Source organism: Hydractinia symbiolongicarpus, chromosome 11, assembly GCF_029227915.1.
Source record: "Hydractinia symbiolongicarpus strain clone_291-10 chromosome 11, HSymV2.1, whole genome shotgun sequence".
NCBI lineage: Eukaryota > Metazoa > Cnidaria > Hydrozoa > Anthoathecata > Hydractiniidae > Hydractinia > Hydractinia symbiolongicarpus.
The window spans coordinates 14,152,714-14,175,249 of record NC_079885.1 but is presented as its reverse complement, the minus strand read 5'-3'; the positions used below and the strand labels follow the sequence as shown (position 1 = coordinate 14,175,249).

Sequence of the window (22,536 nt, the reverse complement as noted above, 5' to 3'; positions counted from 1 at the left end):
AAAAAGATACGTCACAGTCGTAATGATTAATAATGTAACGTGAAAAAGTCAATAGCCTACGACACCGGGAGTTCCCAGGCGGTCCCCCATCCAAGTACTATCCCGGCCCGACGATGCTTAACTTCCGTGATCGGACGAGAACAGGTGTGTTCATCGTGGTATGGTCGTAGACAAACAAACGGGCAGACATCTACGATTTATTAGCACATTACATCGAAAATGGTTTAAACTTCAAAGATCATATTTCTTGACTGGATTATCCGAAATAGGTCGTGTTTTTTTGTGCATTTGAAAGCTCTTTTTAAACGCTATCCATTATTTACGACAACCATGCGCTTTAAGATTTCCGGTAAAAAGTTCTAACGAAGGCAATTTAGGGTACTTTCAGACTTAATTTTCATATGACAAAGTTAGTTAGCAAAGTAAGTACATCGCCATTTACTTTGTCTGACGCTCGTAATCCATTCATTTGCGACGTGGCGACTTTATTGCAGCAAGATTGTAGCCCTTTTTAAGGGAAAGCAACTTCTAATCATGTCTCTTACTTGATTTACTCAGCGGCTATTGCGTAAAAAAGATACGTCACAGTCGTAATGATAAATAATGTAACGTGAAAAAGTCAATAGCCTACGACACCGGGAGTTCCCAGGCGGTCCCCCATCCAAGTACTATCCCGGCCCGACGATGCTTAACTTCCGTGATCGGATGAGAACAGGTGTGTTCATCGTGGTATGGTCGTAGACAAACAAACGGGCAGATATCTGCGATTTATTAGCACATTACATCGAAAATGGTTTAAACTTTAAAGGTCATATTTCTTGACTGGATTATCCGAAATAGGTCGTGTTTATGTGCATTTGAAAGCTCTTTTCAAGCGCTATACATTATTTACGACAACCATGCGCTTTAAGATTTCCGGTAAAAAGTTCCAACGAAGGCAATCTGGGGTACTTTCAGACTTAATTTTCATATGACAAAGTTAATTAGCAAAGTAAGTACATCGCCATTTCCTTTGTCTGACGCTCGTAATCCATTCATTTGCGACGTGGCGCATTTATTGCAGCACGATTGTAGCCGTTTTTCTGGGAAAGCAACTTCTAATCATGTCTCTTACTTGATTTACTCAGCGGCTATTGCGTAAAAAAGATACGTCACAGTCGTAATGATAAATAATGTAACGTGAAAAAGTCAATAGCCTACGACACCGGGAGTTCCCAGGCGGTCCCCCATCCAAGTACTATCCCGGCCCGACGATGCTTAACTTCCGTGATCGGATGAGAACAGGTGTGTTCATCGTGGTATGGTCGTAGACAAACAAACGGGCAGATATCTACGATTTATTAGCACATTACATCGAAAATGGTTCAAATTTTAAAGATCATAATTCTTGACTGGGTGATCGGAAATAGTTCGTGTTTATGTGCATTTGAAAGCTCTTTTTAAGCGCTATCCATTATTTACGACAACCATGCGCTTTAAGATTTCCGGTAAAAAGTTCCAACGAATGCAATCTAGGGTACTTTCAGACTTAATTTTCATATGACAAAGTTAGTTAGCAAAGTAAGTACATCGCCATTTTCTTTGTCTGACGCTCGTAATCCATTCATTTGCGACGTGGCGCATTTATTGCAGCACGATTGTAGCCGTTTTGCTGGGAAAGCAACTTCTAATCATGTCTCTTTCTTGATTTACTCAGCGGCTATTGCGTAAAAAATATACGTCACAGTCGTAATGATTAATAATGTAACGTGAAAAAGTCAATAGCCTACGACACCGGGAGTTCCCAGGCGGTCCCCCATCCAAGTACTATCCCGGCCCGACGATGCTTAACTTCCGTGATCGGACGAGAACAGGTGTGTTCATCGTGGTATGGTCGTAGAGAAACATACGGGCAGATATCTACGATTTATTAGCACATTACATCGAAAATGGTTCAAATTTTAAAGATCATAATTCTGGACTGGGTGATCGGAAATAGTTCGTGTTTATGTGCATTTGAAAGCTTTTTTTAAGCGCTATCGATTCTTTACGACAATAATGCGCTTTAAAATTTCCGGTAAAAAGTTCCAACGAAGGCAATTTAGGGTACTTTCAGACTTAATTTTCATATGACAAAGTTAGTTAGCAAAGTAAGTACATCGCCATTTACTTTGTCTGACGCTCGTAATCCATTCATTTGCGACGTGGCGCATTTATTGCAGCACGATTGTAGCCATTTTTCTGGGAAAGCAACTTCTAATCATGTCTCTTTCTTGATTTACTCAGCGGCTATTGCGTAAAAAAGATACGTCACAGTCGTAATGATAAATAATGTAACGTGAAAAAGTCAATAGCCTACGACACCGGGAGTTCCCAGGCGGTCCCCCATCCAAGTACTATCCCGGCCCGACGATGCTTAACTTCCGTGATCGGACGAGAACAGGTGTGTTCATCGTGGTATGGTCGTAGACAAACAAACGGGCAGATATCTACGATTTATTAGCACATTACATCGAAAATGGTTTAAGCTTTAAAGATCATATTTCTTGACTGGTTTATCCGAAATAGGTCGTGTTTATGTGCATTTGAAAGCTCTTTTTAAGTGCTATTCATTATTTACGACAACCATGCGCTTTAAGATTTCCGGTAAAAAGTTCCAACGAATGCAATCTAGGCTACTTTCAGACTTAATTTTCATATGACAAAGTTAGTTAGCAAACTAAGTACATCGCCATTTTCTTTGTCTGACGCTCGTAATCCATTCATTTGCGACGTGGCGCATTTATTGCAGCAAGATTGTAGCCCTTTTTAAGGGAAAGCAACTTCTAATCATGTCTCCTACTTGATTTACTCAGCGGCTATTGTGTAAAAAAGATACGTCACAGTCGTAATGATAAATAATGTAACGTGAAAAAGTCAATAGCCTACGACACCGGGAGTTCCCAGGCGGTCCCCCATCCAAGTACTATCCCGGCCCGACGATGCTTAACTTCCGTGATCGGACGAGAACAGGTGTGTTCATCGTGGTATGGTCGTAGACAAACATACGGGCAGATATCTACGATTTATTAGCACATTACATCGAAAATGGTTCAAATTTTAAAGATCATAATTCTTGACTGGGTGATCGGAAATAGTTCGTGTTTATGTGCATTTGAAAGCTCTTTTTAAGCGCTATCCATTATTTACGACAACCATGCGCTTTAAGATTTCCGGTAAAAAGTTCCAACGAATGCAATCTAGGGTACTTTCAGACTTAATTTTCATATGACAAAGTTAGTTAGCAAAGTAAGTACATCGCCATTTTCTTTGTCTGACGCTCGTAATCCATTCATTTGCGACGTGGCGCATTTATTGCAGCACGATTGTCGCCGTTTTGCTGGGAAAGCAACTTCTAATCATGTCTCTTTCTTGATTTACTCAGCGGCTATTGCGTAAAAAAGATACGTCACAGTCGTAATGATTAATAATGTAACGTGAAAAAGTCAATAGCCTACGACACCAGGAGTTCCCAGGCGGTTCCCCATCCAAGTACTATCCCGGCCCGACGATGCTTAACTTCCGTGATCGGACGAGAACAGGTGTGTTCATCGTGGTATGGTCGTAGACAAACAAACGGGCAGACATCTACGATTTATTAGCACATTACATCGAAAATGGTTTAAGCTTTAAAGATCATATTTCTTGACTGGTTTATCCGAAATAGGTCGTGTTTTTTTGTGCATTTGAAAGCTCTTTTTAAACGCTATCCATTATTTACGACAACCATGCGCTTTAAGATTTCCGGTAAAAAGTTCCAACGAAGGCAATCTAGGGTACTTTCAGACTTAATTTTCATATGACAAAGTTAGTTAGCAAAGTAAGTACATCGCCATTTACTTTGTCTGACGCTCGTAATCCATTCATTTGCGACGTGGCGACTTTATTGCAGCAAGATTGTAGCCCTTTTTAAGGGAAAGCAACTTCTAATCATGTCTCTTACTTGATTTACTCAGCGGCTATTGCGTAAAAAAGATACGTCACAGTCGTAATGATAAATAATGTAACGTGAAAAAGTCAATAGCCTACGACACCGGGAGTTCCCAGGCGGTCCCCCATCCAAGTACTATCCCGGCCCGACGATGCTTAACTTCCGTGATCGGATGAGAACAGGTGTGTTCATCGTGGTATGGTCGTAGACAAACAAACGGGCAGATATCTGCGATTTATTAGCACATTACATCGAAAATGGTTTAAATTTTAAAGGTCATATTTCTTGACTGGATTATCCGAAATAGGTCGTGTTTATGTGCATTTGAAAGCTCTTTTCAAGCGCTATCCATTATTTACGACAACCATGCGCTTTAAGATTTCCGGTAAAAAGTTCCAACGAAGGCAATCTGGGGTACTTTCAGACTTAATTTTCATATGACAAAGTTAATTAGCAAAGTAACTACATCGCCATTTTCTTTGTCTGACGCTCGTAATCCATTCATTTGCGACGTGGCGCATTTATTGCAGCACGATTGTAGCCGTTTTTCTGGGAAAGCAACTTCTAATCATGTCTCTTACTTGATTTACTCAGCGGCTATTGCGTAAAAAAGATACGTCACAGTCGTAATGATAAATAATGTAACGTGAAAAAGTCAATAGCCTACGACACCGGGAGTTCCCAGGCGGTCCCCCATCCAAGTACTATCCCGGCCCGACGATGCTTAACTTCCGTGATCGGATGAGAACAGGTGTGTTCATCGTGGTATGGTCGTAGACAAACAAACGGGCAGATATCTACGATTTATTAGCACATTACATCGAAAATGGTTCAAATTTTAAAGATCATAATTCTTGACTGGGTGATCGGAAATAGTTCGTGTTTATGTGCATTTGAAAGCTCTTTTTAAGCGCTATCCATTATTTACGACAACCATGCGCTTTAAGATTTCCGGTAAAAAGTTCCAACGAATGCAATCTAGGGTACTTTCAGACTTAATTTTCATATGACAAAGTTAGTTAGCAAAGTAAGTACATCGCCATTTTCTTTGTCTGACGCTCGTAATCCATTCATTTGCGACGTGGCGCATTTATTGCAGCACGATTGTAGCCGTTTTGCTGGGAAAGCAACTTCTAATCATGTCTCTTTCTTGATTTACTCAGCGGCTATTGCGTAAAAAATATACGTCACAGTCGTAATGATTAATAATGTAACGTGAAAAAGTCAATAGCCTACGACACCGGGAGTTCCCAGGCGGTCCCCCATCCAAGTACTATCCCGGCCCGACGATGCTTAACTTCCGTGATCGGACGAGAACAGGTGTGTTCATCGTGGTATGGTCGTAGACAAACATACGGGCAGATATCTACGATTTATTAGCACATTACATCGAAAATGGTTCAAATTTTAAAGATCATAATTCTGGACTGGGTGATCGGAAATAGTTCGTGTTTATGTGCATTTGAAAGCTTTTTTTAAGCGCTATCGATTCTTTACGACAATAATGCGCTTTAAAATTTCCGGTAAAAAGTTCCAACGAAGGCAATTTAGGGTACTTTCAGACTTAATTTTCATATGACAAAGTTAGTTAGCAAAGTAAGTACATCGCCATTTACCTTGTCTGACGCTCGTAATCCATTCATTTGCGACGTGGCGAATTTATTGCAGCAAGATTGTAGCCCTTTTTAAGGGAAAGCAACTTCTAATCATGTCCCTTTCTTGATTTACTCAGCGGCTATTGCGTAAAAAAGATACGTCACAGTCGTAATGATTAATAATGTAACGTGAAAAAGTCAATAGCCTACGACACCGGGAGTTCCCAGGCGGTTCCCCATCCAAGTACTATCCCGGCCCGACGATGCTTAACTTCCGTGATCGGACGAGAACAGGTGTGTTCATCGTGGTATGGTCGTAGACAAACAAACGGGCAGACATCTACGATTTATTAGCACATTACATCGAAAATGGTTTAAACTTCAAAGATCATATTTCTTGACTGGATTATCCGAAATAGGTCGTGTTTTTTTGTGCATTTGAAAGCTCTTTTTAAACGCTATCCATTATTTACGACAACCATGCGCTTTAAGATTTCCGGTAAAAAGTTCCAACGAAGGCAATTTAGGGTACTTTCAGACTTAATTTTCATATGACAAAGTTAGTTAGCAAAGTAAGTACATCGCCATTTACTTTGTCTGACGCTCGTAATCCATTCATTTGCGACGTGGCGACTTTATTGCAGCAAGATTGTAGCCCTTTTTAAGGGAAAGCAACTTCTAATCATGTCTCTTACTTGATTTACTCAGCGGCTATTGCGTAAAAAAGATACGTCACAGTCGTAATGATAAATAATGTAACGTGAAAAAGTCAATAGCCTACGACACCGGGAGTTCCCAGGCGGTCCCCCATCCAAGTACTATCCCGGCCCGACGATGCTTAACTTCCGTGATCGGATGAGAACAGGTGTGTTCATCGTGGTATGGTCGTAGACAAACAAACGGGCAGATATCTGCGATTTATTAGCACATTACATCGAAAATGGTTTAAATTTTAAAGGTCAAATTTCTTGACTGGATTATCCGAAATAGGTCGTGTTTATGTGCATTTGAAAGCTCTTTTCAAGCGCTATCCATTATTTACGACAACCATGCGCTTTAAGATTTCCGGTAAAAAGTTCCAACGAAGGCAATCTGGGGTACTTTCAGACTTAATTTTCATATGACAAAGTTAATTAGCAAAGTAACTACATCGCCATTTTCTTTGTCTGACGCTCTTAATCCATTCATTTGCGACGTGGCGCATTTATTGCAGCAAGATTGTAGCCCTTTTTAAGGGAAAGCAACTTCTAATCATGTCTCTTACTTGATTTACTCAGCGGCTATTGCGTAAAAAAGATACGTCACAGTCGTAATGATAAATAATGTGACGTGAAAAAGTCAATAGCCTACCACACCGGGAGTTCCCAGGCGGTCCCCCATCCAAGTACTATCCCGGCCCGACGATGCTTAACTTCCGTGATCGGATGAGAACAGGTGTGTTCATCGTGGTATGGTCGTAGACAAACAAACGGGCAGATATCTACGATTTATTAGCACATTACATCGAAAATGGTTTAAACTTTAAAGGTCATATTTCTTGACTGGATTATCCGAAATAGGTCGTGTTTATGTGCATTTGAAAGCACTTTTTAAGCGCTATCCATTATTTACGACAATAATGCGCTTTAAGATTTCCGGTAAAAAGTTCCAACGAAGGCAATTTAGGGTACTTTCAGACTTAATTTTCATATGACAAGGTTAGTTAGCAAAGTAAGTACATCGCCATTTACTTTGTCTGACGCTCGTAATCCATTCATTTGCGACGTGGCGCATTTATTGCAGCACGATTGTAGCCGTTTTTCTGGGAAAGCAACTTCTAATCATGTCTCTTACTTGATTTACTCAGCGGCTATTGCGTAAAAAAGATACGTCACAGTCGTAATGATAAATAATGTAACGTGAAAAAGTCAATAGCCTACGACACCGGGAGTTCCCAGGCGGTCCCCCATCCAAGTACTATCCCGGCCCGACGATGCTTAACTTCCGTGATCGGATGAGAACAGGTGTGTTCATCGTGGTATGGTCGTAGACAAACAAACGGGCAGATATCTACGATTTATTAGCACATTACATCGAAAATGGTTCAAATTTTAAAGATCATAATTCTTGACTGGGTGATCGGAAATAGTTCGTGTTTATGTGCATTTGAAAGCTCTTTTTAAGCGCTATCCATTATTTACGACAACCATGCGCTTTAAGATTTCCGGTAAAAAGTTCCAACGAATGCAATCTAGGGTACTTTCAGACTTAATTTTCATATGACAAAGTTAGTTAGCAAAGTAAGTACATCGCCATTTTCTTTGTCTGACGCTCGTAATCCATTCATTTGCGACGTGGCGCATTTATTGCAGCACGATTGTAGCCGTTTTGCTGGGAAAGCAACTTCTAATCATGTCTCTTTCTTGATTTACTCAGCGGCTATTGCGTAAAAAATATACGTCACAGTCGTAATGATTAATAATGTAACGTGAAAAAGTCAATAGCCTACGACACCGGGAGTTCCCAGGCGGTCCCCCATCCAAGTACTATCCCGGCCCGACGATGCTTAACTTCCGTGATCGGACGAGAACAGGTGTGTTCATCGTGGTATGGTCGTAGACAAACATACGGGCAGATATCTACGATTTATTAGCACATTACATCGAAAATGGTTCAAATTTTAAAGATCATAATTCTGGACTGGGTGATCGGAAATAGTTCGTGTTTATGTGCATTTGAAAGCTTTTTTTAAGCGCTATCGATTCTTTACGACAATAATGCGCTTTAAAATTTCCGGTAAAAAGTTCCAACGAAGGCAATTTAGGGTACTTTCAGACTTAATTTTCATATGACAAAGTTAGTTAGCAAAGTAAGTACATCGCCATTTACCTTGTCTGACGCTCGTAATCCATTCATTTGCGACGTGGCGAATTTATTGCAGCAAGATTGTAGCCCTTTTTAAGGGAAAGCAACTTCTAATCATGTCTCTTACTTGATTTACTCAGCGGCTATTGCGTAAAAAAGATACGTCACAGTCGTAATGATAAATAATTAAACGTGAAAAAGTCAATAGCCTACGACACCGGGAGTTCCCAGGCGGTCCCCCATCCAGGTACTATCCCGGCGCGACGATGCTTAACTTCCGTGATCGGACGAGAACAGGTGTGTTCATCGTGGTATGGTCGTAGACAAACAAACGGGCAGACATCTACGATTTATTAGCACATTACATCGAAAATGGTTCAAACTTTAAAGATCATATTTCTTGACTGGATTATCCGAAATAGGTCGTGTTTTTTTGAGCATTTGAAAGCTCTTTTTAAGCGCTATCCATTATTTACGACAACCATGCGCTTTAAGATTTCCGGTAAAAAGTTCCAACGAATGCAATCTAGGGTACTCTCAGACTTAATTTTCATATGACAAAGTTAGTTAGCAAAGTAAGTACATCGCCACTTTCTTTGTCTGACGCTCGTAATCCATTCATTTGCGACGTGGCGCATTTATTGCAGCACGATTGTAGCCCTTTTTAAGGGAAAGCAACTTCTAGTCATGTCTCTTACTTGATTTACTCAGCGGCTATTGCGTAAAAAAGATACGTCACAGTCGTAATGATAAATAATGTAACGTGAAAAAGTCAATAGCCTACGACACCAGGAGTTTCCAGGCGGTCCCCCATCCAAGTCTTATCCCGGCCCAACGATGCTTAACTTCCGTGATCGGACGAGAACAGGTGAGTTCATCGTGGTATGGTCGTAGACAAACAAACGGGCAGATATCTACGATTTATTAGCACATTACATCGAAAATGGTTTAAGCTTTAAAGATCATATTTCTTGACTGGTTTATCCGAAATAGGTCGTGTTTATGTGCATTTGAAAGCTCTTTTTAAGCGCTATCCATTATTTACGACAACCATGCGCTTTAAGATTTCCGGTAAAAAGTTCCAACGAATGCAATCTAGGGTACTTTCAGACTTAATTTTCATATGACAAAGTTAGTTAGCAAACTAAGTACATCGCCATTTTCTTTGTCTGACGCTCGTAATCCATTCATTTGCGACGTGGCGCACTTATTGCAGCACGATTGTAGCCGTTTCGCTGAGAAAGCAATTTCTACTCATATCTCTTTCTTGATTTACTCAGCGGCTATTGCGTAAAAAAGATACGTCACAGTCGTAATGATTAATAATGTAACGTGAAAAAGTCAATAGCCTACGACACCGGGAGTTCCCAGGCGGTCCCCCATCCAAGTACTATCCCGGCCCGACGATGCTTAACTTCCGTGATCGGACGAGAACAGGTGTGTTCATCGTGGTATGGTCGTAGACAAACATACGGGCAGATATCTACGATTTATTAGCACATTACATCGAAAATGGTTCAAATTTTAAAGATCATAATTCTTGACTGGGTGATCGGAAATAGTTCGGGTTTATGTGCATTTGAAAGCTCTGTTTAAGCGCTATCGATTCTTTACGACAACCATGCGCTTTAAGATTTCCGGTAAAAAGTTCCAACGAAGGCAATTTAGGGTACTTTCAGACTTAATTTTCATATGACAAAGTTAGTTAGCAAACTAAGTACATCGCCATTTACCTTGTCTGACGCTCGTAATCCATTCATTTGCGACGTGGCGAATTTATTGCAGCAAGATTGTAGCCCTTTTTAAGGGAAAGCAACTTCTAATCATGTCTCTTACTTGATTTACTCAGCGGCTATTGTGTAAAAAAGATACGTCACAGTCGTAATGATAAATAATGTAACGTGAAAAAGTCAATAGCCTACGACACCGGGAGTTCCCAGGCGGTCTCCCATCCAAGTACTATCCCGGCCCGACGATGCTTAACTTCCGTGATCGGACGAGAACAGGTGTGTTCATCGTGGTATGGTCGTAGACAAACATACGGGCAGATATCTACGATTTATTAGCACATTACATCGAAAATGGTTTAAGCTTTAAAGATCATATTTCTTGACTGGTTTATCCGAAATAGGTCGTGTTTATGTGCATTTGAAAGCTCTTTTTAAGCGCTATCCATTATTTACGACAACCATGCGCTTTAAGATTTCCGGTAAAAAGTTCCAACGAATGCAATCTAGGGTACTTTCAGACTTAATTTTCATATGACAAAGTTAGTTAGCAAAGTAAGTACATCGCCATTTTCTTTGTCTGACGCTCGTAATCCATTCATTTGCGACGTGGCGCATTTATTGCAGCACGATTGTCGCCGTTTTGCTGGGAAAGCAACTTCTAATCATGTCTCTTTCTTGATTTACTCAGCGGCTATTGCGTAAAAAAGATACGTCACAGTCGTAATGATTAATAATGTAACGTGAAAAAGTCAATAGCCTACGACACCAGGAGTTCCCAGGCGGTTCCCCATCCAAGTACTATCCCGGCCCGACGATGCTTAACTTCCGTGATCGGACGAGAACAGGTGTGTTCATCGTGGTATGGTCGTAGACAAACAAACGGGCAGACATCTACGATTTATTAGCACATTACATCGAAAATGGTTTAAGCTTTAAAGATCATATTTCTTGACTGGTTTATCCGAAATAGGTCGTGTTTTTTTGTGCATTTGAAAGCTCTTTTTAAACGCTATCCATTATTTACGACAACCATGCGCTTTAAGATTTCCGGTAAAAAGTTCCAACGAAGGCAATCTAGGGTACTTTCAGACTTAATTTTCATATGACAAAGTTAGTTAGCAAAGTAAGTACATCGCCATTTACTTTGTCTGACGCTCGTAATCCATTCATTTGCGACGTGGCGACTTTATTGCAGCAAGATTGTAGCCCTTTTTAAGGGAAAGCAACTTCTAATCATGTCTCTTACTTGATTTACTCAGCGGCTATTGCGTAAAAAAGATACGTCACAGTCGTAATGATAAATAATGTAACGTGAAAAAGTCAATAGCCTACGACACCGGGAGTTCCCAGGCGGTCCCCCATCCAAGTACTATCCCGGCCCGACGATGCTTAACTTCCGTGATCGGATGAGAACAGGTGTGTTCATCGTGGTATGGTCGTAGACAAACAAACGGGCAGATATCTGCGATTTATTAGCACATTACATCGAAAATGGTTTAAATTTTAAAGGTCATATTTCTTGACTGGATTATCCGAAATAGGTCGTGTTTATGTGCATTTGAAAGCTCTTTTCAAGCGCTATCCATTATTTACGACAACCATGCGCTTTAAGATTTCCGGTAAAAAGTTCCAACGAAGGCAATCTGGGGTACTTTCAGACTTAATTTTCATATGACAAAGTTAATTAGCAAAGTAACTACATCGCCATTTTCTTTGTCTGACGCTCGTAATCCATTCATTTGCGACGTGGCGCATTTATTGCAGCACGATTGTAGCCGTTTTTCTGGGAAAGCAACTTCTAATCATGTCTCTTACTTGATTTACTCAGCGGCTATTGCGTAAAAAAGATACGTCACAGTCGTAATGATAAATAATGTAACGTGAAAAAGTCAATAGCCTACGACACCGGGAGTTCCCAGGCGGTCCCCCATCCAAGTACTATCCCGGCCCGACGATGCTTAACTTCCGTGATCGGATGAGAACAGGTGTGTTCATCGTGGTATGGTCGTAGACAAACAAACGGGCAGATATCTACGATTTATTAGCACATTACATCGAAAATGGTTCAAATTTTAAAGATCATAATTCTTGACTGGGTGATCGGAAATAGTTCGTGTTTATGTGCATTTGAAAGCTCTTTTTAAGCGCTATCCATTATTTACGACAACCATGCGCTTTAAGATTTCCGGTAAAAAGTTCCAACGAATGCAATCTAGGGTACTTTCAGACTTAATTTTCATATGACAAAGTTAGTTAGCAAAGTAAGTACATCGCCATTTTCTTTGTCTGACGCTCGTAATCCATTCATTTGCGACGTGGCGCATTTATTGCAGCACGATTGTAGCCGTTTTGCTGGGAAAGCAACTTCTAATCATGTCTCTTTCTTGATTTACTCAGCGGCTATTGCGTAAAAAATATACGTCACAGTCGTAATGATTAATAATGTAACGTGAAAAAGTCAATAGCCTACGACACCGGGAGTTCCCAGGCGGTCCCCCATCCAAGTACTATCCCGGCCCGACGATGCTTAACTTCCGTGATCGGACGAGAACAGGTGTGTTCATCGTGGTATGGTCGTAGACAAACATACGGGCAGATATCTACGATTTATTAGCACATTACATCGAAAATGGTTCAAATTTTAAAGATCATAATTCTGGACTGGGTGATCGGAAATAGTTCGTGTTTATGTGCATTTGAAAGCTTTTTTTAAGCGCTATCGATTCTTTACGACAATAATGCGCTTTAAAATTTCCGGTAAAAAGTTCCAACGAAGGCAATTTAGGGTACTTTCAGACTTAATTTTCATATGACAAAGTTAGTTAGCAAAGTAAGTACATCGCCATTTACCTTGTCTGACGCTCGTAATCCATTCATTTGCGACGTGGCGAATTTATTGCAGCAAGATTGTAGCCCTTTTTAAGGGAAAGCAACTTCTAATCATGTCCCTTTCTTGATTTACTCAGCGGCTATTGCGTAAAAAAGATACGTCACAGTCGTAATGATTAATAATGTAACGTGAAAAAGTCAATAGCCTACGACACCGGGAGTTCCCAGGCGGTTCCCCATCCAAGTACTATCCCGGCCCGACGATGCTTAACTTCCGTGATCGGACGAGAACAGGTGTGTTCATCGTGGTATGGTCGTAGACAAACAAACGGGCAGACATCTACGATTTATTAGCACATTACATCGAAAATGGTTTAAACTTCAAAGATCATATTTCTTGACTGGATTATCCGAAATAGGTCGTGTTTTTTTGTGCATTTGAAAGCTCTTTTTAAACGCTATCCATTATTTACGACAACCATGCGCTTTAAGATTTCCGGTAAAAAGTTCCAACGAAGGCAATTTAGGGTACTTTCAGACTTAATTTTCATATGACAAAGTTAGTTAGCAAAGTAAGTACATCGCCATTTACTTTGTCTGACGCTCGTAATCCATTCATTTGCGACGTGGCGACTTTATTGCAGCAAGATTGTAGCCCTTTTTAAGGGAAAGCAACTTCTAATCATGTCTCTTACTTGATTTACTCAGCGGCTATTGCGTAAAAAAGATACGTCACAGTCGTAATGATAAATAATGTAACGTGAAAAAGTCAATAGCCTACGACACCGGGAGTTCCCAGGCGGTCCCCCATCCAAGTACTATCCCGGCCCGACGATGCTTAACTTCCGTGATCGGATGAGAACAGGTGTGTTCATCGTGGTATGGTCGTAGACAAACAAACGGGCAGATATCTGCGATTTATTAGCACATTACATCGAAAATGGTTTAAATTTTAAAGGTCAAATTTCTTGACTGGATTATCCGAAATAGGTCGTGTTTATGTGCATTTGAAAGCTCTTTTCAAGCGCTATCCATTATTTACGACAACCATGCGCTTTAAGATTTCCGGTAAAAAGTTCCAACGAAGGCAATCTGGGGTACTTTCAGACTTAATTTTCATATGACAAAGTTAATTAGCAAAGTAACTACATCGCCATTTTCTTTGTCTGACGCTCTTAATCCATTCATTTGCGACGTGGCGCATTTATTGCAGCAAGATTGTAGCCCTTTTTAAGGGAAAGCAACTTCTAATCATGTCTCTTACTTGATTTACTCAGCGGCTATTGCGTAAAAAAGATACGTCACAGTCGTAATGATAAATAATGTGACGTGAAAAAGTCAATAGCCTACGACACCGGGAGTTCCCAGGCGGTCCCCCATCCAAGTACTATCCCGGCCCGACGATGCTTAACTTCCGTGATCGGATGAGAACAGGTGTGTTCATCGTGGTATGGTCGTAGACAAACAAACGGGCAGATATCTACGATTTATTAGCACATTACATCGAAAATGGTTTAAACTTTAAAGGTCATATTTCTTGACTGGATTATCCGAAATAGGTCGTGTTTATGTGCATTTGAAAGCACTTTTTAAGCGCTATCCATTATTTACGACAATAATGCGCTTTAAGATTTCCGGTAAAAAGTTCCAACGAAGGCAATTTAGGGTACTTTCAGACTTAATTTTCATATGACAAGGTTAGTTAGCAAAGTAAGTACATCGCCATTTACTTTGTCTGACGCTCGTAATCCATTCATTTGCGACGTGGCGCATTTATTGCAGCACGATTGTAGCCGTTTTTCTGGGAAAGCAACTTCTAATCATGTCTCTTACTTGATTTACTCAGCGGCTATTGCGTAAAAAAGATACGTCACAGTCGTAATGATAAATAATGTAACGTGAAAAAGTCAATAGCCTACGACACCGGGAGTTCCCAGGCGGTCCCCCATCCAAGTACTATCCCGGCCCGACGATGCTTAACTTCCGTGATCGGATGAGAACAGGTGTGTTCATCGTGGTATGGTCGTAGACAAACAAACGGGCAGATATCTACGATTTATTAGCACATTACATCGAAAATGGTTCAAATTTTAAAGATCATAATTCTTGACTGGGTGATCGGAAATAGTTCGTGTTTATGTGCATTTGAAAGCTCTTTTTAAGCGCTATCCATTATTTACGACAACCATGCGCTTTAAGATTTCCGGTAAAAAGTTCCAACGAATGCAATCTAGGGTACTTTCAGACTTAATTTTCATATGACAAAGTTAGTTAGCAAAGTAAGTACATCGCCATTTTCTTTGTCTGACGCTCGTAATCCATTCATTTGCGACGTGGCGCATTTATTGCAGCACGATTGTAGCCGTTTTGCTGGGAAAGCAACTTCTAATCATGTCTCTTTCTTGATTTACTCAGCGGCTATTGCGTAAAAAATATACGTCACAGTCGTAATGATTAATAATGTAACGTGAAAAAGTCAATAGCCTACGACACCGGGAGTTCCCAGGCGGTCCCCCATCCAAGTACTATCCCGGCCCGACGATGCTTAACTTCCGTGATCGGACGAGAACAGGTGTGTTCATCGTGGTATGGTCGTAGACAAACATACGGGCAGATATCTACGATTTATTAGCACATTACATCGAAAATGGTTCAAATTTTAAAGATCATAATTCTGGACTGGGTGATCGGAAATAGTTCGTGTTTATGTGCATTTGAAAGCTTTTTTTAAGCGCTATCGATTCTTTACGACAATAATGCGCTTTAAAATTTCCGGTAAAAAGTTCCAACGAAGGCAATTTAGGGTACTTTCAGACTTAATTTTCATATGACAAAGTTAGTTAGCAAAGTAAGTACATCGCCATTTACCTTGTCTGACGCTCGTAATCCATTCATTTGCGACGTGGCGAATTTATTGCAGCAAGATTGTAGCCCTTTTTAAGGGAAAGCAACTTCTAATCATGTCTCTTACTTGATTTACTCAGCGGCTATTGCGTAAAAAAGATACGTCACAGTCGTAATGATAAATAATTAAACGTGAAAAAGTCAATAGCCTACGACACCGGGAGTTCCCAGGCGGTCCCCCATCCAGGTACTATCCCGGCGCGACGATGCTTAACTTCCGTGATCGGACGAGAACAGGTGTGTTCATCGTGGTATGGTCGTAGACAAACAAACGGGCAGACATCTACGATTTATTAGCACATTACATCGAAAATGGTTCAAACTTTAAAGATCATATTTCTTGACTGGATTATCCGAAATAGGTCGTGTTTTTTTGAGCATTTGAAAGCTCTTTTTAAGCGCTATCCATTATTTACGACAACCATGCGCTTTAAGATTTCCGGTAAAAAGTTCCAACGAATGCAATCTAGGGTACTCTCAGACTTAATTTTCATATGACAAAGTTAGTTAGCAAAGTAAGTACATCGCCACTTTCTTTGTCTGACGCTCGTAATCCATTCATTTGCGACGTGGCGCATTTATTGCAGCACGATTGTAGCCCTTTTTAAGGGAAAGCAACTTCTAGTCATGTCTCTTACTTGATTTACTCAGCGGCTATTGCGTAAAAAAGATACGTCACAGTCGTAATGATAAATAATGTAACGTGAAAAAGTCAATAGCCTACGACACCAGGAGTTTCCAGGCGGTCCCCCATCCAAGTCTTATCCCGGCCCAACGATGCTTAACTTCCGTGATCGGACGAGAACAGGTGAGTTCATCGTGGTATGGTCGTAGACAAACAAACGGGCAGATATCTACGATTTATTAGCACATTACATCGAAAATGGTTTAAGCTTTAAAGATCATATTTCTTGACTGGTTTATCCGAAATAGGTCGTGTTTATGTGCATTTGAAAGCTCTTTTTAAGCGCTATCCATTATTTACGACAACCATGCGCTTTAAGATTTCCGGTAAAAAGTTCCAACGAATGCAATCTAGGGTACTTTCAGACTTAATTTTCATATGACAAAGTTAGTTAGCAAACTAAGTACATCGCCATTTTCTTTGTCTGACGCTCGTAATCCATTCATTTGCGACGTGGCGCACTTATTGCAGCACGATTGTAGCCGTTTCGCTGAGAAAGCAATTTCTACTCATATCTCTTTCTTGATTTACTCAGCGGCTATTGCGTAAAAAAGATACGTCACAGTCGTAATGATTAATAATGTAACGTGAAAAAGTCAATAGCCTACGACACCGGGAGTTCCCAGGCGGTCCCCCATCCAAGTACTATCCCGGCCCGACGATGCTTAACTTCCGTGATCGGACGAGAACAGGTGTGTTCATCGTGGTATGGTCGTAGACAAACATACGGGCAGATATCTACGATTTATTAGCACATTACATCGAAAATGGTTCAAATTTTAAAGATCATAATTCTTGACTGGGTGATCGGAAATAGTTCGGGTTTATGTGCATTTGAAAGCTCTGTTTAAGCGCTATCGATTCTTTACGACAACCATGCGCTTTAAGATTTCCGGTAAAAAGTTCCAACGAAGGCAATTTAGGGTACTTTCAGACTTAATTTTCATATGACAAAGTTAGTTAGCAAACTAAGTACATCGCCATTTACCTTGTCTGACGCTCGTAATCCATTCATTTGCGACGTGGCGAATTTATTGCAGCAAGATTGTAGCCCTTTTTAAGGGAAAGCAACTTCTAATCATGTCTCTTACTTGATTTACTCAGCGGCTATTGTGTAAAAAAGATACGTCACAGTCGTAATGATAAATAATGTAACGTGAAAAAGTCAATAGCCTACGACACCGGGAGTTCCCAGGCGGTCTCCCATCCAAGTACTATCCCGGCCCGACGATGCTTAACTTCCGTGATCGGACGAGAACAGGTGTGTTCATCGTGGTATGGTCGTAGACAAACATACGGGCAGATATCTACGATTTATTAGCACATTACATCGAAAATGGTTTAAGCTTTAAAGATCATATTTCTTGACTGGTTTATCCGAAATAGGTCGTGTTTATGTGCATTTGAAAGCTCTTTTTAAGCGCTATCCATTATTTACGACAACCATGCGCTTTAAGATTTCCGGTAAAAAGTTCCAACGAATGCAATCTAGGGTACTTTCAGACTTAATTTTCATATGACAAAGTTAGTTAGCAAAGTAAGTACATCGCCATTTTCTTTGTCTGACGCTCGTAATCCATTCATTTGCGACGTGGCGCATTTATTGCAGCACGATTGTAGCCGTTTTGCTGGGAAAGCAACTTCTAATCATGTCTCTTTCTTGATTTACTCAGCCGCTATTGCGTAAAAAAGATACGTCACAGTCGTAATGATTAATAATGTAACGTGAAAAAGTCAATAGCCTACGACACCGGGAGTTCCCAGGCGGTCCCCCATCCAAGTACTATCCCGGCCTGACGATGCTTAACTTTCGTGATCGGACGAGAACAGGTGTGTTCATCGTGGTATGGTCGTAGACAAACATACGGGCAGATATCTACGATTTATTAGCACATTACATCGAAAATGGTTCAAATTTTAAAGATCATAATTCTTGACTGGGTGATCAGAAATATTTCGTGTTTTTTTGAGCATTTGAAAGCTCTTTTTAAGCGCAATCCATTATTTACGACAACCATGCGCTTTAAGATTTCCGGTAAAAAGTTCCAACGAATGCAATCTAGGGTACTCTCAGACTTAATTTTCATATGACAAAGTTAGTTAGCAAAGTAAGTACATCGCCACTTTCTTTCTCTGACGCTCGTAATCCATTCATTTGCGACGTGGCGCATTTATTGCAGCACGATTGTAGCCCTTTTTAAGGGAAAACAACTTCTAATCATGTCTCTTACTTGATTTACTCAGCGGCTATTGCGTAAAAAAGATACGTCACAGTCGTAATGATAAATAATGTAACGTGAAAAAGTCAAAAGCCTACGACACCAGGAGTTTCCAGGCGGTCCCCCATCCAAGTACTATCCCGGCCCAACGATGCTTAACTTCCGTGATCGGACGAGAACAGGTGAGTTCATCGTGGTATGGTCGTAGACAAACAAACGGGCAGATATCTACGATTTATTAGCACATTACATCGAAAATGGTTTAAGCTTTAAAGATCATAATTCTTGACTGGGTGATCGGAAATAGTTCGTGTTTATGTGCATTTGAAAGCTCTTTTTAAGCGCTATCGATTCTTTACGACAATAATGCGCTTTAAGATTTACGGTAAAAAGTTCCAACGAAGGCAATTTAGGGTACTTTTAATTTTCATATGACAAAGTTAGTTAGCAAACTAAGTACATCGCCATTTACTTTGTCTGACGCTCGTAATCCATTCATTTGCGACGTGGCGAATTTATTGCAGCAAGATTGTAGCCCTTTTTAAGGGAAAGCAACTTCTAATCATGTCTCTTACTTGATTTACTCAGCGGCTATTGCGTAAAAAAGATACGTCACAGTCGTAATGATAAATAATGTAACGTGAAAAAGTCAATAGCCTACGACACCGGGAGTTCCCAGGCGGTCCCCCATCCAAGTACTATCCCGGACCGACGATGCTTAACTTCCGTGATCGGACGAGAACAGGTGTGTTCATCGTGGTATGGTCGTAGACAAACAAACGGGCAGACATCTACGATTTATTAGCACATTACATCGAAAATGGTTTAAACTTTAAAGATCATATTTCTTGACTGGATTATCCGAAATAGGTCGTGTTTTTTTGTGCATTTGAAAGCTCTTTTTAAGCGCTATCCATTATTTACGACAACCATGCACTTTAAGATTTCCGGTAAAAAGTTCCAACGAAGGCAATTTAGGGTACTTTCAGACTTAATTTTCATATGACAAAGTTAGTTAGCAAAGTAAGTACATCGCCATTTACTTTGTCTGACGCTCGTAATCCATTCATTTGCGACGTGGCGAATTTATTGCAGCAAGATTGTAGCCCTTTTTAAGGGAAAGCAACTTCTAATCATGTCTCTTACTTGATTTACTCAGCGGTTATTGCGTAAAAAAGATACGTCACAGTCGTAATGATAAATAATGTAACGTGAAAAAGTCAATAGCCTACGACACCGGGAGTTCCCAGGCGGTCCCCCATCCAAGTACTATCCCGGCCCGACGATGCTTAACTTCCGTGATCGGATGAGAACAGGTGTGTTCATCGTGGTATGGTCGTAGACAAACAAACGGGCAGATATCTACGATTTATTAGCACATTACATCGAAAATGGTTTAAACTTTAAAGGTCATATTTCTTAACTGGATTATCCGAAATAGGTCGTGTTTATGTGCATTTGAAAGCTCTTTTCATGCGCTATCCATTATTTACGACAACCATGCGCTTTAAGATTTCCGGTAAAAAGTTCCAACGAAGTCAATCTGGGGTACTTTCAGACTTATTTTTCATATGACAAAGTTAATTAGCAAAGTAACTACATCGCCATTTTCTTTGTCTGACGCTCTTAATCCATTCATTTGCGACGTGGCGCATTTATTGCAGCAAGATTGTAGCCCTTTTTAAGGGAAAGCAACTTCTAATCATGTCTCTTACTTGATTTACTCAGCGGCTATTGCGTAAAAAAGATACGTCACAGTCGTAATGATAAATAATGTAACGTGAAAAAGTCAATAGCCTACGACACCGGGAGTTCCCAGGCGGTCCCCCATCCAAGTACTATCCCGGACCGACGATGCTTAACTTCCGTGATCGGACGAGAACAGGTGTGTTCATCGTGGTATGGTCGTAGACAAACAAACGGGCAGACATCTACGATTTATTAGCACATTACATCGAAAATGGTTTAAACTTTAAAGATCATATTTCTTGACTGGATTATCCGAAATAGGTCGTGTTTTTTTGTGCATTTGAAAGCTCTTTTTAAGCGCTATCCATTATTTACGACAACCATGCACTTTAAGATTTCCGGTAAAAAGTTCCAACGAAGGCAATTTAGGGTACTTTCAGACTTAATTTTCATATGACAAAGTTAGTTAGCAAAGTAAGTACATCGCCATTTACTTTGTCTGACGCTCGTAATCCATTCATTTGCGACGTGGCGAATTTATTGCAGCAAGATTGTAGCCCTTTTTAAGGGAAAGCAACTTCTAATCATGTCTCTTACTTGATTTACTCAGCGGTTATTGCGTAAAAAAGATACGTCACAGTCGTAATGATAAATAATGTAACGTGAAAAAGTCAATAGCCTACGACACCGGGAGTTCCCAGGCGGTCCCCCATCCAAGTACTATCCCGGCCCGACGATGCTTAACTTCCGTGATCGGATGAGAACAGGTGTGTTCATCGTGGTATGGTCGTAGACAAACAAACGGGCAGATATCTACGATTTATTAGCACATTACATCGAAAATGGTTTAAACTTTAAAGGTCATATTTCTTAACTGGATTATCCGAAATAGGTCGTGTTTATGTGCATTTGAAAGCTCTTTTCATGCGCTATCCATTATTTACGACAACCATGCGCTTTAAGATTTCCGGTAAAAAGTTCCAACGAAGTCAATCTGGGGTACTTTCAGACTTATTTTTCATATGACAAAGTTAATTAGCAAAGTAACTACATCGCCATTTTCTTTGTCTGACGCTCTTAATCCATTCATTTGCGACGTGGCGCATTTATTGCAGCAAGATTGTAGCCCTTTTTAAGGGAAAGTAACTTCTAATCATGTCTCTTACTTGATTTACTCAGCGGCTATTGCGTAAAAAAGATACGTCACAGTCGTAATGATAAATAATGTGACGTGAAAAAGTCAATAGCCTACGACACCGGGAGTTCCCAGGCGGTCCCCCATCCAAGTACTATCCCGGCCCGACGATGCTTAACTTCCGTGATCGGATGAGAACAGGTGTGTTCATCGTGGTATGGTCGTAGACAAACAAACGGGCAGATATCTACGATTTATTAGCACATTACATCGAAAATGGTTTAAACTTTAAAGGTCATATTTCTTGACTGGATTATCCGAAATAGGTCGTGTTTATGTGCATTTGAAAGCTCTTTTTAAGCACTATCCATTAATTACGACAACCATGCGCTTTAAGATTTCCGGTAAAAAGTTCCAACGAAGGCAATCTAGGGTACTTTCAGTCTTAATTTTCATATGACAAAGTTAATTAGCAAAGTAACTACATTGCCATTTTCTTTGTCTGACGCTCTTAATCCATTCATTTGCGACGTGGCGCATTTATTGCAGCAAGATTGTAGCCCTTTTTAAGGGAAAGCAACTTCTAATCATGTCTCTTACTTGATTTACTCAGCGGCTATTTCGTAAAAAAATACGTCACAGTCGTAATGATAAATAATGTAACGTGAAAAAGTCAATAGCCTACGAAACCAGGAGTTTCTGGCGGTTCCCCCATCCAAGTACTATCCCGGCCCGACGATGCTTAACTTCCGTGATTGGACGAGAACAGGTGAGTTCATCGTGGTATGGTCGTAGACAAACAAACGGGCAGATATCTACGATTTATTAGCACATTACATCGAAAATGATTAAAGCTTTAAAGATCATATTTCTTGACTGGTTTATCCGAAATAGGTCGTGTTTATGTTCATTTGAAAGCTCTTTTTAAGCGCTATCCATTATTTACGACATCCATGC

General features: G+C 40.4%; 39 non-coding genes and 1 pseudogene across 39 annotated transcripts; all 40 read right to left on the bottom strand.

The window, feature by feature from the left end:
- Positions 1-53: 53 nt before the first annotated feature.
- Positions 54-172, bottom strand: LOC130619611 (5S ribosomal RNA). Its single transcript, XR_008980350.1, has one exon. It is a non-coding gene; the product is annotated as a 5S ribosomal RNA (ribosomal RNA).
- Positions 173-624: 452 nt separating this feature from the next.
- LOC130615469 (5S ribosomal RNA) lies at positions 625-743 on the bottom strand. Its single transcript, XR_008976557.1, has one exon. It is a non-coding gene; the product is annotated as a 5S ribosomal RNA (ribosomal RNA).
- Positions 744-1,193: 450 nt separating this feature from the next.
- On the bottom strand, positions 1,194-1,312 carry LOC130615456 (5S ribosomal RNA). Its single transcript, XR_008976545.1, has one exon. It is a non-coding gene; the product is annotated as a 5S ribosomal RNA (ribosomal RNA).
- Positions 1,313-1,762: 450 nt separating this feature from the next.
- Positions 1,763-1,881, bottom strand: LOC130616259 (5S ribosomal RNA). The gene has a single exon (XR_008977341.1). It is a non-coding gene; the product is annotated as a 5S ribosomal RNA (ribosomal RNA).
- Positions 1,882-2,331: 450 nt separating this feature from the next.
- Positions 2,332-2,450, bottom strand: LOC130619599 (5S ribosomal RNA). Its single transcript, XR_008980337.1, has one exon. It is a non-coding gene; the product is annotated as a 5S ribosomal RNA (ribosomal RNA).
- A 450-nt stretch (positions 2,451-2,900) lies between these two features.
- On the bottom strand, positions 2,901-3,019 carry LOC130619587 (5S ribosomal RNA). The gene has a single exon (XR_008980325.1). It is a non-coding gene; the product is annotated as a 5S ribosomal RNA (ribosomal RNA).
- A 450-nt stretch (positions 3,020-3,469) lies between these two features.
- On the bottom strand, positions 3,470-3,588 carry LOC130615426 (5S ribosomal RNA). Its single transcript, XR_008976514.1, has one exon. It is a non-coding gene; the product is annotated as a 5S ribosomal RNA (ribosomal RNA).
- A 452-nt stretch (positions 3,589-4,040) lies between these two features.
- LOC130615443 (5S ribosomal RNA) lies at positions 4,041-4,159 on the bottom strand. The gene has a single exon (XR_008976532.1). It is a non-coding gene; the product is annotated as a 5S ribosomal RNA (ribosomal RNA).
- A 450-nt stretch (positions 4,160-4,609) lies between these two features.
- LOC130615431 (5S ribosomal RNA) lies at positions 4,610-4,728 on the bottom strand. Its single transcript, XR_008976520.1, has one exon. It is a non-coding gene; the product is annotated as a 5S ribosomal RNA (ribosomal RNA).
- Positions 4,729-5,178: 450 nt separating this feature from the next.
- LOC130619575 (5S ribosomal RNA) lies at positions 5,179-5,297 on the bottom strand. Its single transcript, XR_008980313.1, has one exon. It is a non-coding gene; the product is annotated as a 5S ribosomal RNA (ribosomal RNA).
- A 450-nt stretch (positions 5,298-5,747) lies between these two features.
- Positions 5,748-5,866, bottom strand: LOC130615752 (5S ribosomal RNA). Its single transcript, XR_008976839.1, has one exon. It is a non-coding gene; the product is annotated as a 5S ribosomal RNA (ribosomal RNA).
- A 452-nt stretch (positions 5,867-6,318) lies between these two features.
- On the bottom strand, positions 6,319-6,437 carry LOC130615419 (5S ribosomal RNA). Its single transcript, XR_008976508.1, has one exon. It is a non-coding gene; the product is annotated as a 5S ribosomal RNA (ribosomal RNA).
- A 450-nt stretch (positions 6,438-6,887) lies between these two features.
- LOC130616113 (5S ribosomal RNA) lies at positions 6,888-7,006 on the bottom strand. Its single transcript, XR_008977196.1, has one exon. It is a non-coding gene; the product is annotated as a 5S ribosomal RNA (ribosomal RNA).
- Positions 7,007-7,456: 450 nt separating this feature from the next.
- On the bottom strand, positions 7,457-7,575 carry LOC130615406 (5S ribosomal RNA). Its single transcript, XR_008976496.1, has one exon. It is a non-coding gene; the product is annotated as a 5S ribosomal RNA (ribosomal RNA).
- A 450-nt stretch (positions 7,576-8,025) lies between these two features.
- Positions 8,026-8,144, bottom strand: LOC130619562 (5S ribosomal RNA). Its single transcript, XR_008980301.1, has one exon. It is a non-coding gene; the product is annotated as a 5S ribosomal RNA (ribosomal RNA).
- A 450-nt stretch (positions 8,145-8,594) lies between these two features.
- LOC130617102 (5S ribosomal RNA) lies at positions 8,595-8,713 on the bottom strand. Its single transcript, XR_008978180.1, has one exon. It is a non-coding gene; the product is annotated as a 5S ribosomal RNA (ribosomal RNA).
- Positions 8,714-9,165: 452 nt separating this feature from the next.
- LOC130618341 (5S ribosomal RNA) lies at positions 9,166-9,284 on the bottom strand. Its single transcript, XR_008979415.1, has one exon. It is a non-coding gene; the product is annotated as a 5S ribosomal RNA (ribosomal RNA).
- A 450-nt stretch (positions 9,285-9,734) lies between these two features.
- LOC130619549 (5S ribosomal RNA) lies at positions 9,735-9,853 on the bottom strand. The gene has a single exon (XR_008980289.1). It is a non-coding gene; the product is annotated as a 5S ribosomal RNA (ribosomal RNA).
- A 450-nt stretch (positions 9,854-10,303) lies between these two features.
- On the bottom strand, positions 10,304-10,422 carry LOC130618023 (5S ribosomal RNA). Its single transcript, XR_008979098.1, has one exon. It is a non-coding gene; the product is annotated as a 5S ribosomal RNA (ribosomal RNA).
- A 450-nt stretch (positions 10,423-10,872) lies between these two features.
- Positions 10,873-10,991, bottom strand: LOC130615425 (5S ribosomal RNA). The gene has a single exon (XR_008976513.1). It is a non-coding gene; the product is annotated as a 5S ribosomal RNA (ribosomal RNA).
- A 452-nt stretch (positions 10,992-11,443) lies between these two features.
- LOC130615394 (5S ribosomal RNA) lies at positions 11,444-11,562 on the bottom strand. Its single transcript, XR_008976483.1, has one exon. It is a non-coding gene; the product is annotated as a 5S ribosomal RNA (ribosomal RNA).
- A 450-nt stretch (positions 11,563-12,012) lies between these two features.
- LOC130615382 (5S ribosomal RNA) lies at positions 12,013-12,131 on the bottom strand. Its single transcript, XR_008976471.1, has one exon. It is a non-coding gene; the product is annotated as a 5S ribosomal RNA (ribosomal RNA).
- A 450-nt stretch (positions 12,132-12,581) lies between these two features.
- Positions 12,582-12,700, bottom strand: LOC130619537 (5S ribosomal RNA). The gene has a single exon (XR_008980277.1). It is a non-coding gene; the product is annotated as a 5S ribosomal RNA (ribosomal RNA).
- Positions 12,701-13,150: 450 nt separating this feature from the next.
- On the bottom strand, positions 13,151-13,269 carry LOC130615749 (5S ribosomal RNA). Its single transcript, XR_008976837.1, has one exon. It is a non-coding gene; the product is annotated as a 5S ribosomal RNA (ribosomal RNA).
- Positions 13,270-13,721: 452 nt separating this feature from the next.
- LOC130615370 (5S ribosomal RNA) lies at positions 13,722-13,840 on the bottom strand. The gene has a single exon (XR_008976459.1). It is a non-coding gene; the product is annotated as a 5S ribosomal RNA (ribosomal RNA).
- A 450-nt stretch (positions 13,841-14,290) lies between these two features.
- On the bottom strand, positions 14,291-14,409 carry LOC130615358 (5S ribosomal RNA). Its single transcript, XR_008976447.1, has one exon. It is a non-coding gene; the product is annotated as a 5S ribosomal RNA (ribosomal RNA).
- A 450-nt stretch (positions 14,410-14,859) lies between these two features.
- On the bottom strand, positions 14,860-14,978 carry LOC130615345 (5S ribosomal RNA). Its single transcript, XR_008976435.1, has one exon. It is a non-coding gene; the product is annotated as a 5S ribosomal RNA (ribosomal RNA).
- A 450-nt stretch (positions 14,979-15,428) lies between these two features.
- Positions 15,429-15,547, bottom strand: LOC130619525 (5S ribosomal RNA). The gene has a single exon (XR_008980265.1). It is a non-coding gene; the product is annotated as a 5S ribosomal RNA (ribosomal RNA).
- A 450-nt stretch (positions 15,548-15,997) lies between these two features.
- On the bottom strand, positions 15,998-16,116 carry LOC130617101 (5S ribosomal RNA). Its single transcript, XR_008978179.1, has one exon. It is a non-coding gene; the product is annotated as a 5S ribosomal RNA (ribosomal RNA).
- Positions 16,117-16,568: 452 nt separating this feature from the next.
- On the bottom strand, positions 16,569-16,687 carry LOC130618340 (5S ribosomal RNA). Its single transcript, XR_008979414.1, has one exon. It is a non-coding gene; the product is annotated as a 5S ribosomal RNA (ribosomal RNA).
- Positions 16,688-17,137: 450 nt separating this feature from the next.
- On the bottom strand, positions 17,138-17,256 carry LOC130619513 (5S ribosomal RNA). Its single transcript, XR_008980253.1, has one exon. It is a non-coding gene; the product is annotated as a 5S ribosomal RNA (ribosomal RNA).
- A 450-nt stretch (positions 17,257-17,706) lies between these two features.
- LOC130618010 (5S ribosomal RNA) lies at positions 17,707-17,825 on the bottom strand. The gene has a single exon (XR_008979086.1). It is a non-coding gene; the product is annotated as a 5S ribosomal RNA (ribosomal RNA).
- Positions 17,826-18,275: 450 nt separating this feature from the next.
- LOC130617203 (5S ribosomal RNA) lies at positions 18,276-18,394 on the bottom strand. The gene has a single exon (XR_008978281.1). It is a non-coding gene; the product is annotated as a 5S ribosomal RNA (ribosomal RNA).
- Positions 18,395-18,846: 452 nt separating this feature from the next.
- On the bottom strand, positions 18,847-18,965 carry LOC130616356 (5S ribosomal RNA). The gene has a single exon (XR_008977438.1). It is a non-coding gene; the product is annotated as a 5S ribosomal RNA (ribosomal RNA).
- Positions 18,966-19,409: 444 nt separating this feature from the next.
- On the bottom strand, positions 19,410-19,528 carry LOC130616224 (5S ribosomal RNA). The gene has a single exon (XR_008977307.1). It is a non-coding gene; the product is annotated as a 5S ribosomal RNA (ribosomal RNA).
- Positions 19,529-19,980: 452 nt separating this feature from the next.
- Positions 19,981-20,099, bottom strand: LOC130615333 (5S ribosomal RNA). The gene has a single exon (XR_008976423.1). It is a non-coding gene; the product is annotated as a 5S ribosomal RNA (ribosomal RNA).
- Positions 20,100-20,549: 450 nt separating this feature from the next.
- LOC130616223 (5S ribosomal RNA) lies at positions 20,550-20,668 on the bottom strand. The gene has a single exon (XR_008977306.1). It is a non-coding gene; the product is annotated as a 5S ribosomal RNA (ribosomal RNA).
- A 452-nt stretch (positions 20,669-21,120) lies between these two features.
- On the bottom strand, positions 21,121-21,239 carry LOC130615320 (5S ribosomal RNA). The gene has a single exon (XR_008976410.1). It is a non-coding gene; the product is annotated as a 5S ribosomal RNA (ribosomal RNA).
- Positions 21,240-21,689: 450 nt separating this feature from the next.
- On the bottom strand, positions 21,690-21,808 carry LOC130615308 (5S ribosomal RNA). Its single transcript, XR_008976398.1, has one exon. It is a non-coding gene; the product is annotated as a 5S ribosomal RNA (ribosomal RNA).
- Positions 21,809-22,257: 449 nt separating this feature from the next.
- Positions 22,258-22,376, bottom strand: LOC130618758 (5S ribosomal RNA; annotated as a pseudogene).
- Between the last annotated feature and the right edge of the window lie 160 nt (positions 22,377-22,536).